The sequence below is a fragment of the Cygnus atratus genome, chromosome 1 (assembly GCF_013377495.2).
Source record: "Cygnus atratus isolate AKBS03 ecotype Queensland, Australia chromosome 1, CAtr_DNAZoo_HiC_assembly, whole genome shotgun sequence".
Lineage (NCBI taxonomy): Eukaryota > Metazoa > Chordata > Aves > Anseriformes > Anatidae > Cygnus > Cygnus atratus.
Window position 1 is genome coordinate 50744018 of NC_066362.1, and position 12474 is coordinate 50756491.

The window sequence follows — 12474 nt, forward strand, 5'->3', positions numbered from 1 at the left end:
TTGGGGCTTACACAGCTGAAAGATTTAACCCAGATAACCAAGGAAAACAAAGAGTTAGGTAGGCAACCACAGTGGTACCTATAGCATTTCAGTCACACTAAACTGTCTCCACAAAATGTTTTGCATTTTAATCATATATATATGATTTATATTATATATATTCATCAAAATCTCTCTCCTCCCTTCTACATCCACGTATAGTTTCTCCTCTTCATATTTTTCTTATTTGAGCCTTTACTAAGATCTGCTTCAGATACAGCATAATTTTATTCATGACCACTCTAAGATTTTCTCTAAATTATTTCCACATGTCATTTGCTCTTTTAAATATTGGCATATGTAACCATCCTCCAAAACGTCTCTGGTATGCCAAGATTACAAACTTAACACTAACATTCCAGAGAGGCTTAAAAATCTCTAAATCATATGGACTTCCTAATTCCAGAAATGTTTAGCTTACTTAGCTAAGGAATCTTGTATGGTAGTAAATAATTTTTATACCAGCTTTATTCTATTTCTTCTTGTAATCATGAATCTTGTTTTGTGCAAGTTAAAAAATTAAAAAAAAAAAAAGTTTTATTATTGTGTTTATTATTAGCTTCATTATTTTAAAAAAAGTTTTATTATTTATATTACTTTAAAATAACTTAGTACTATGAATGATGAGATCAATGTGGTTAATTGTGGTGATATTTTTGTTGTTTAGTTGTTTGATGGGAAATCTATTCCTTTGAACTGAAGTTCTTGTACAGCCTTTCAAAGGACTTTTCATCCATACAGTCATATATTGTGCTTTTTGTTGTCGTCTGTTTGTTTAATCTGACTGCAGATAAATTGTTTGGATTTAAAAATAATTTTCCAAATATTAATATATTCTTTATGCTAGGAGGATATACATTACTGTACCTTTGTGCAATGCAGTTCGTTATGCCCACAGAGACTGTAGATATGAAAATGCATTTGTGTGTTAAACAAGGTGCAGTAATGCATCTTCACATTCGTTGCTGATATGAGTGACATTTTCTTTTGTCATGACAAGTGTATAGGAAGGCTGTGCTTTTGTATTTCTGTGATGTTTTTCTAATGACGACTAAAACAGAGAAACTGAAATAAAATTTATTTAGCTTTATTTTGCTACTGTTCTTTTTTTGTCTTAAATGATAACTCTTTGTGTTCTCTGTGAAGGCAGCCTGACACTTTATCTTTGAAATGCATGTCTCTAAAATACGTTAAAATCAAATTCAGGTGTACAGTAGATAGGGAAATGTGTTAAATGTTAGACACAATAGACAAGGTTTTATTTGTCCAGATTTCTTTTGAAATGCAGCCACTGCCACCCCCCTTTTAATAATATAATCTGTTGAAAAATATGGACAATATGGAGATAAAATAACAGAAGAAACTAGGATTCATAATCCTGAATTATTGACTTTGAGCAAATTATTAGATGGTTATCAGCAGTGATCTAAGCACCCAAAGATATCTGATCACCTGGCCACTATTTTCATTAGTGGTAGACAGTTTCTCATGCCCCAGGATTGGTATCTTCTAGATAAATGTGCTATATATTCATGATACGAGCTGTTTTATCAAGATGCATTTACTTTTTCCTCAGTTTTTAAGATTAATACCCAAGTTCTAAATATAAAATGAAACACGAAAAAGAATAATACCTGAAACCTTTTGAATAAAAGTCTGATTTTATTTTATTTTTATATATATATATATATATTAATGGGTAATGTATCATCCTTTTTCATTCTTCTGTTTTGATGGGGCACCTGGAAACAAGTTGTGAACCTTTCTATCTTTTTCTTTACATTCTACTTTAAAAATATCCTTATAAAATATTAGTAAAATAACATAAAATGAGATGTTTTCCCCTGATATCTTATTTGTAGGATAATCTTAATATTATATAATTATTAAATTTCAATAGAACAAATAACATCCTATGATCCTTTCCCTTATTTTTCTTTATAAATATTTATATATGTATATATCTTAAATTCAGGATGTTCAGGGCAGGTTTATCAGTGTTTTTTTTTCACTGCAAAACCATTTACAGGTACCTCAGAGCTCAGCACAAGCTTTTCACACAAATTTAAAGATTTGGACATGTTTGAATGTGCTCTGAATCCTGCAGTTTACTCCTGCAGTAGGCATGGTATTTATATTCCATGATTGCCCCTGCTCATTTCTTAGGACATTGTTTCTGTAGATAAACATTTATTTGTATTGTAGTAGTGTCTAAAAGAGCTGATCCATTTAGTTGGAATTATGTCACAGGGGGGTTGTTTTATTTTATTTTCCTCCAATATCCTAATCAGATGCTCTCTATTTACATATAGCTGCTGAGATTTCAGTCTGTGTAGCACAAGCTTTATGGATTTTAAGATAGATACATTAAATTTGCCTTACACTTTTGAAATTAGAGGTGATATATGTGTGCGAAGTGACACCCTGTTCTCTGTAATGCAAATGATAACTGAGGGAAACAAATATATAATTAGAAGGTTGAAATTTGAACGATCTTTTGTCACTGACTGCTTAAATTTTAGGAGTGCATGTGCATCCTTATCATCTAGCCAGTGGAGGAGAGAAGACAATGGAAGCCAGAACAAGATATGTTTTGTTTATCAGATGCAAACTATTGGGAGATTTTTTGTTTAATGATTTGCTACACCTATAATTTAATTGAAACAAGATCTTTTAAATCACTAAGATTCTTTTTTTTAATTATTATTATTTTTTAATATCAGTGTTTAATCACTTTCAAGAAAAATCAAGGGTTTTGTTTGTTTGTTTGTTTGTTTTTAATACCAACCACTAAAATGTATTATGGACTTGCATTATTGTTTATTTTATTTTATTTTATTATTTTATTTTATTTTATTTTATTTTATTTTATTTTATTTTTATGTGATGTATGCAGATTTAAATAGAATTATCAAAAGAAGCAACAAGAACAAAAAACAGTTTGGGAATGATTATGAAACTTGAAGTATGAAATAAAAATTCCAGCTGGGAAGAAACCTGGAAACATTCAACAGCGACAGCAGAGTTGGGTGAAGGAAGGGTGGATGTGTTTGGTGTTTATTTATTTATTTATTTATTTATTACCATTTGAATTTCAACAGTAAGAGATCATAACTACTCTTTCAATTCCCATTTTTATCTTTTTCACATTAAATATAGGAGCATGTATATTAGTGTTTTGGAGCAAATAACCTATGTGCTCCCTGTTCCTATGTTTGCATAACTGGGTGATGTCAGAGAGCATAATCTGATTTCCTTTTGGTTGAAACAAATAAATGAAAGGCTTGCTTTAGGAATGTGTGTAATACAGTCCAATTTCATATTCAATACATGGAACAAGAGTAGATATCATGGAAATTATACCTCCTACGTTTTGCGGATCTTATATTTCCAGTCTTCACATCTTGGTGATAGTAGGTATAGTCAACTTCTCATACAGCAAGTATGTTATTGTATGTGTTCTTCCATGTATATACCTGTTCATAAAGTATTTAAGCTTTACATAGATTTGTAAGAAAATTTGCAGTCTGGAACAGGGATCATGTGACAAGCTTTAAGGCTAAGATGGAAGCAAGGAAATTGTGTCTGCCGTTGTCAGATAGTGATTGATAATTCTGTATAAGGCAGAATTATGGGAAGCGTATCCTCATTCAGAATTTCAAGTTAGGAATTCCTGTATTGTGTTGAGTTTTCCTCATATCTTCTACTTATCTGGGGCCATCTTAAATAATTAAATGGTCTTTGGGACATGATTGTTCCATTGCATTCTGTTAGTGTACAACTTTAGTAAGGAAAGAAAACTAGAGAACCTATCTACCTGTATATTTTGTGTAGTAAAAAAAAAAATCTTACTGTTTAATATTGTATGTTCCAGTATGGAAACGTTTGCTTTTCTCAAAGGCACAATGAAGAAGGCTTGAAAGTGGGAATTTTATGAACAGTAAAAAAGGAGAATGAACATCAGCTTTTCAGAGCCTACACTTGCTATCTTTTTCTTCTTACTAAGTCTCAATTGCCAGAGGCTGCACCTCAAGTACTGTGTTCGCTTTGGGGCCCCTCAGTACAAGAAAGACATCGAGGCCCTGGAACATATCCAGAGAAGGGCTATGAAACTGGTGAAGGGCCTGAGACACAAATCCTATAAGGAGCAACTGAGGGAACTCGGGTTGTTTAGTCTGGGGAAGAGGAGGCTCTGAGGAGACTTTATTGCTCTCTACAACTACCTGAAAGGAAGTTGTGGGGAGCTGGGGGTTGGCCTCTTCTCGCAGATAAGTAGTGATAGGACTAGAGGGAATGGCCTCAATTTGCGCCAGAGGAGGTTTAAGTGAGAAATTAGGAGACATTTCTTCTGAGAAAGAATAGTCAGGCTTTGGAATGGGTTGCCCAGGGAAGTGGTAGAGTCACTGGTTGGGATGTTCAAGGAAAGGTTGGACATGGTGCTTAGGGACATGGTTTAATGGGCGACACTGGTCGTAGGGTCATGGTTGGACCAGATGATCTTGAAGGTCTTTTCCAACCTTAATGATTCCATGATTCTACTGAGAAGCATATAAAGTGGTAGACTGAAGTTGGAAGAGAGCTCTTCAGCTGATGGTAGCCTAAAATCATTCCAAGTTCTAAGGGCACATTCCTGTCTTTAAAAAAATTCTCATACTGAAGTTGTCATGTTAGGCCCAAATAGCACACCAATGTATAAATTTCCTCATCAAATTTATGTACTTCTATCTTGGATATCATCTTTTCCACGTTACAAGTTGTTAGTGTAGAAAGACTACTGGCAGGAGAGCAGAATATGTAGTCTCTGTACATTTGATTAAAGTGACCTCATAGTGGAGGCTCACTTAGAATCATAGAATCATTAAGATTGGAAAAGACCTCCAAGATCATCTGGTCCAACCATACCCCTATCACCAATATTACCGACTAAACCATGTCCCTGAGTACCACATCCAACCTGTCCTTAAACACCCCCAGGGACGGTGACTCCACCACATCCCTGGGCAGCCCGTTCCAATGCCTGACTACTGTTTCTGAGAATAATTGTCTCCTAATTTCCAACCTGAACCTCCCCTAGTGCAACTTGAGGCCATTCCCTCTAGTCCTATTGCTCGTTATCTGTGAGAAGAGGCCAACACCCAGCTCCCCACAGCTTCCTTTCAGGTAGTTGTAGAGAGCAATAAAGTCTCCCCAGAGCCTCCTCTTCCACAGACTAAACAATCCCAGTTCTCTCAGCCGCTCCTCATAGGACTTATGTGCCAGACCCTTCTCCAGCTTCATAGCTTGACATGCTCCAAGGCTTTGATGTCTTTCTTGTAGTGATGGGCCCAGAAGTGTACACAGTACTGGAGTGTGGCTTCACCAGACTTGATCTTCTATTATGAAATCTTAGGGTCAGCAAAAATATTTTTAAAGCATTTTACTTTCAACTAGACCTAATCCTCTAAGAATATAAGAAAGAAAAACTAGCAACAAACTATGGCCTAAAGCCATGAAGTCACTAACAGAATGTGACATCTATATCAAGATCGAACAGTGAAGAAATGTATGATGCAGCTAAAATTATACAAGAGTTCAATCCACAATAATGAAAAAGCTACTTAAAAAGTTTACTAAATGTTTATATACATGCACATGCTGGTATTATTATTATGTGTGTGCTTGTGTGCACATATACAGAAAAAATAAACTTTTATCTAAATTGAGTTAATTTACTCATTGAGAATTACTGGTTGGAGGAGAACTGTAGTTCTCAAAATTTAGCCACATATACATCTTTCAGTATACCCTATTATATATAGTTTTCTTGTATGCTTTAGATTGCTGCCAGTGTAACTTTGAAGTCACACTACTGTTTAAGTTTAAAAGCTAAATAGGACCAGTGTATAACTTTGCCTCCTAGAAATTAATTTTCCTAAAGTTCTGACATATATAAATGTGGAGATACAGTAAGGTCAAAGTATTCTTAAAACAGTTAAAATTCCTGTTATCCTGGTAGGTATCTCTTCACAGAGTTACAATATGCTCTATGCTCACCTTTTTTAACTTCTGTCCATAACATCCATAACACTTGATGCTGGTGTCTTTTGATGTTTTGTAACATCAAAATTGTTTTCTCCTTCCTTCCTTCCTTCCTTCCTTCCTTCCTAACTTCCTAACTTCCTAACTTCCTAACTTCCTAACTTCCTTCCTCCCTCCCTCCCTCCCTCCCTCCCTCCATTCCTCCCTTCCTCCCTTCCTTCCTCCCTCCCTCCCTCCCTTCCTGCCTTCCTGCCAAACCAAGCCTCCTAGAAATTGATTTTTTTGTTGTTGCGGATTCAAACCATTTAATATGCATAAATTGCACCTTGTAAAATAATGATACTATTAGAAATGACAAATTATTTTTTTTTCTGTTGTTGTTCAAGCTTGTAGATTTTCATGAATGGAAGCTGAGATACTGGTGTGCCTATTTGACACAAATTACTGAGGCTCTAAGCCACTGGTTGTTCCATGAAGTAGCAAAAGAAAGAGGGGAGATGTGAGTGATACTTACTCTAAAATTTATAAATAGCACACACAAACCAAACGTGTCTTTAAGGCTAGAAGGTGACTTTCAGCACTGAAGTTTTCCATTAAGCTTTACCCTACTGAGGAGGAGGGATGACTTTGGGAATCTTACAGCTGGGCTGTCGCACAGTGAGGTCTTGTGGGGTAATGATTTTTCAAGGCAGTTTCTCTGTCTTCAGCAGCAGATATTGTACCTTTGTGAGCAGAAGAGAAAAGTAATTAAATCTACCCCCATTTTAGAAAGAATTTTTAGATAATCTTAACAAAAATCTTAACAAAACTAGAAAACATTTTAACAGAAAAAAGATCACTGGCACTATGAACTGAGGATTCTGGTGGTTCCTAAACAAAGTGGAAATCACAGAATAGCCAAGATTGGAAGGGACTTCTGGAGGTCATCTGGTCCAAACCCGCTGCCCAAGCAGTGACATGTAGGGCAGCTTGCCCAGGACCATGTCCTTTTGAAGATCTCCAGGGAAGGAGACTCCACAGCCTCTCTGGGCAACCTTTTCCAGTGCTCAGTCACCCTCACAATAAAGAAGTTCTTTACCTCCAGCATTTTATTTTGTGCCTGTTGCATCTTATCCTGTCACTGGGCACCACTGAAAAGAGCCTGGCCCTGTCTTCTTTGCACCCACACTTCAGGTATTTGTACATACTGATAAGATCTCCCCTGAGCTTTCTCTTCTCCAGGATGAACAGGCCCAGCTCTCTCAGTCCTCTAATCATTTTTGTGGTCCTTCACTGGACTCTCAGAGGTAGCTCCATTTCTCTCTTGCACTGGGGAGACGAGAATTGGACAAAATATTCCAGGTGTGGCCTCACCAGGGCTGAAAGTGATCCCAGGAAAAGGATCACCTTCCTCAACCGGCTGGGAACACTTGAAAATAAAAACAAATGAAAAAGTTTGACATAAGAATCGTAACTGAAGTGAAACACTTTTTCTCTCAGTAACCATGAATCTTTTTTTCTAAATGACATACTCAGGAAATGTGGGATAGATGAGTGGACAGTGAGGTGGACTGAGAACTGGCTGGATGGCAGAGCTCAGAGGGTTGTGCTCAGTGTCACACAGTCAAGTTAGAGGCCTGTAGCTAATGGTGTCCCCCAGGGCTCAGTACTGGGTCCAGTCTTGTTCAGATTACTCATCAGTGACCCAGATGATGGAATAGAGTGCACACTCCGCAAGTTTGCTGACAGCACAAAGCTTGGAGGAGATGCTGATACCCCAGAGGGCTGTGCTGCCATTCAGAGGGAACTTGACAGGATGGAGAGTTGGATGGTAAAAAATCTCACGAAGTTCAACAAAGGCAAGTGCAGGGTCCTGCACCTAGGGAGGAATAACCCCAAGCACTAGTACAGGCTGCAGGCCTACCTGATGGAGTGCAGCTCTGCAGAGAGGGACCTGGGAGTCCTGGTGGACAGCAGGCTTACCATGAGCCAGCAATGTGCCCTTGGGGCCAAGAAGGACAATGGAATCCTGCGCTGCATTCAGAAGAGTGTTGCCAGCAGATCAAGGGAGGTGATTCTCCCCCTCTATTCAGCCCTGGTGAGGCCACACCTGGAGTACTGTGTGCAGTTCTGGGCTCCCCAGTACAAGAGAGGCATAGAACTACTGGAGCGAGTGCAATGGAGAGCTACAAAGATGATTAGAGGACTGGAGCACCTGCTGTATGAGGACAAGCTGAAAGAACTGGGCCTGTTTAGCCTGGAAAAGAGAAGGCTGTGAGGGGATCTTATCAATGTGCATAAATATCTGCAGGGAGGGTGTCAAGAGGACGGGGCCAGACTCTTCAGTGGCACCCAGTGACAGGACAAAAGGCAACAGGCACAAAGTGAAACACAGGAATTTCCATCTGAGTTTCAAAAAAACACTTTACTGTGAGGGTGGCAGAGCACTTGAACAGGTTGTCCAGAGAGGTTGTGGAGTGAGTCTCCTTCTCTGGAGATATTCAAAACCCTCCTGGATGCCATACTGCACAATGTAGGTGACCCTCTCTGCACAACTCTAGGTGACCCTATTTGGCAGGGGGGTGGGACTAGATGTTCCCAGAGGTCCCTTCCAACCTCAACCACTCTATGATTCTGTGATTAGAAAAATAAATTTGTAAAATAAACTGTTTTACAAGCCTTTGAAGATTTAATTAAATTGATTGTTTATGAAGGTTAAAATCAGCCGATCAAAATTCATATAGCTACCCATATTTTCTGAAGAATTATATCAAACATTAATGACTAGGTGTACAGCACAGGCCCACACAGAATTCAGAAGTGTGAGTGTCACAGCACCAGAAATAAACCTGAAGCAAGGCACCTTGGGAAACCAATACATTTTTAATCCCTCTAGAAAGAAATGTTATTTACGTGTATTGTATTTACTGAAGAATTGAGTCTTGTCAACAGTTTGTATAAGATCCAAGATCTGGTTTGTTGGGACAAAGGCTGAAGGATGTGCTGCTTAAAAGAATTAGGCTGAATGTAATGACTTCAGCATGGAACACGGAGACTCTGTGAGGCTGGTGACACAATCCCCAAAGAAATTAGCTGTTGTTGACCATTCCTTTTCACTTCAGCTGGTGGATCTCTGTTAATGTGTGTGCATGTTTTACCCCCCTACGAGGGCAAAAACAAACAAACAAACAAAACAAACCTTAGCAGTCATGCCCCAAAGATTTCCAGAGTCTCTTTATGCCTGTTTGATGGAAAGCACAATCCACATCTGTCTCTTGGTGGTATACTTATTTATTGTTCTCAGGATGCTCTAGAGCTAAGACTATATTCACAATTATTCAGTTACATCTCTGTTTACTGTTTAGGGTAGGAACCTGCAGCATTCAAATCTGAAAAAGTTATTGCTGTAAGGTACCTAGGACTTCAGAAAACTAGTTTAGTTGAAACGGAAAAAAAAGTTTGCAGAAATGCCTGTTTACTAAGGAGCATGACTTAGCTCAGCTCTCTGCAATTCTTCTTTTTTTTTTTTTTTTTTAAACTGTATCCAATGTTCAAGGGATAAAACAATATTAAACTTCATCTGCTAAGTGTAATGTTAACCTCCTGTGCTTGAGCTATCTATATAAGAAAATTTACATAACAGCTTAAAATTAGTGACTTTTCCAACAACTTTGGCACTAAACTGATGTCTGGGAAACTTCAGCTCTATTTTTCTTGCAAGGTGGTGCAATCAGAGAAGTGGTTTATAATTAAAAATCAACAACCTGTTACAAAATTTATATTTTTTTTAACAAACATTTTTGGTGGCATGGCAAAACATCAATTAAATGTCTTTTTGGTTCACTGTCTACAGCTAAACACATCAATTGTCCAGAATTTTAGCTGTCATTTCATTTTGTGCCAACTATGGGTATACTGCCACTTCCTCTCCTGGAACATTCAAAGAGAAGATATTTGTGAAGAAATATATAGATAACCATTAAAAGCCAAACAGAAAGAATAGTTAGCAGAAGGATAATTTGAATATAAGCCAAGGAAGTTTGTGAAACAGTGAAAATTTCCCCTACTTAGATTACTGGACACAGCTATATCAAAAATCATGCTATCACTTGTCAGCTGAAAAAAGTTTGAATATTTCTTTCAGATAGAAATATCTAGGGTGGTCCTATTTTTTTTTCTCATTTTTTCTTTTTTCCTTTTTTTTTTCTTCATTTTATTATTTTTTTTTTACCTGTATCTTGAAAGAATGCAACAGTGGGAATGAATTTCATGCTAGTAGACACTTTAAAGACTAGATTTAGCTGCAGTTGCATTAGCTTAGATAATGGAAGAATTTTTCTTCATTGAAAATGCTCCCTGTCGCTTAAGAAGAACTCACTGAGGCAGCCTGCCATCTAGCTTTTTCACAGCAAAATAGGCTTGCAGACTGCAGATGAGAGACTCGGCAGCAGAGACAATTTTAACTTAGCCATCCCTAATTTATCTCAAGCTTTTTCAATTCATCTTTACCGCTCTGTGCACACTGGAACACCAGATTGTCAACCCCTGGGAACAGAATGTAACCAGGGACCTAGAGAGCTGTCACATCCTGAGAAATATTTAAATTGTGCTGATTTTCTTCTGGAGTGCTGAGCAGAGGGAATGAAACTCTCCATCAAGTCATAGCTTTGCGGGCAATAGATCAGAGGATACTGCCAGTTTTTCTAATGGATTATTGTTATCGGGCAGGTTCTTCCTGAAGGTATGTAGTTACTCTCTCAATTCATTACCCACGCTATTTATCAGGTAGTGATATAATGAACTAGTAATCCAGGTACAATAAGAAACGTTAACTAAGTAATCTGTATGGATTGAATGATAGCACTTTATTGCAGCATATTTGCTGGTAAAATACTCTGATATACTTACCATAGATGTTTTGTACCTGCTGCCAAGTGCTTTGTCAGCAACCCCCCCAGGCAAACAATAATCCCAACCTTTCAACAAAAAAAGCAAAAATCCATTGTACTGCATAAAATATTGCCACAAGTTAATAGTAACTGGCCAGAGAAGGTTTTTTTTTCTGAAGCAATGAATAATGAAAAGCAAAATCATAATTCTCATATTTGTTATGGGTAAGTATTTATCTCAAAATATTTTCCAAATGGGGGTAAGGACAGAACTTCCCTTAAAGTATGACAAATTAATTATGGAGTTAGATATTTCCTTGTTTGCTGTGATATTCCACCCTTTTGCATGAGGAAACAGGATATTTAATTCTCAAAATCTCCAATGTGAGATATGCAACAGAAGCCTGTTGTTGCATCTGTGCTGCCAGACTCTCCAGGAGCCTCTCAGTAAAGCACAAGGATTATATACCAAAATTTTGTGTGTGTGTGTGTGTGTGTGTGTAAAATAAAATATGTAAGGCAATTTCTTGCCTTTTAAACTTTTGTGTTTAAATAAGAGGTACAGCATCTGCCTCCTAGTCTGGAAATCTTACTGAATGTCTGTCAGTGCAGCTTGTGAGGCAGGCTGACCTAAAAATGAAAGATCTCTCTAAACTGCAGAAGCAGACAGACATTTTTGAACAGTTTCAAGCGCGGGAGTTGCTGCAGATATGGAAAAAGCACTGCCACATTCAAGTCCTGGCCTTTATTTATTCCCGACTTGGCACCCTACCTGAGTACACGCTCTGAGATTTGAACACAAAAAGATAGATGCAGGGCTAGGCAAGAGTAAAGTCCTGGGAGAGAAAAAAATAAAAAAAAATGTCCTACCTGTAGCTTCTTCTCCAGTGCACTTGCTGTGCTGCTGCATGCTCCCAAAAGTAAAGGAAGTATGAGCTTGTGTATGGAGCACTTGGTAGTGCAGTGGATATGCTGAACTGGATGTTTAGTTGCATGTGACAGATGGTTGTCATATTTTTTACGTACTGCTAAAAGAAAGCAATATGGTAGTAATAGGTAAACAAGATAGGGGCAGAAGGAGATTTCAGAGGCCAATAGCAGGTTAAAATTGGTAAGTCTGAGATATGAGCATTTTCTAGTGTGTTTAGCTTCTACTGTTTAGGGAATATTTTCAAAGAATTAATAATAAAATCCGTCACCATGTGTTGCTCATGTATGCAACACCTGAAAGTTTCTTTCCTCCAGAGCCTTGGAAAGGCCAAAAGAAAAACAAGAAGGCTGATTTTGTCCCATTTCCAATGAACTATGCTAAAGTATTTCCTTTGCTATGGACATCAGAAAGACTGAGGCAAAGAGGTTTTCATTAAACTTTCCCTAGAGGCTCCTTCTATCAGCAAGCTATTTTTTAAATGGAGTATTTGCACTGCCTCTGTTTGTCCCAATCTCTCAAGCTTCTGGTTCAAATATATAGAGCCTGCTTAAAATGCTGGCAGTCATGGATGTGTTCGAGTTTTATGAAATCATTTTTGAGCATCAAAGCCTCAGAAGG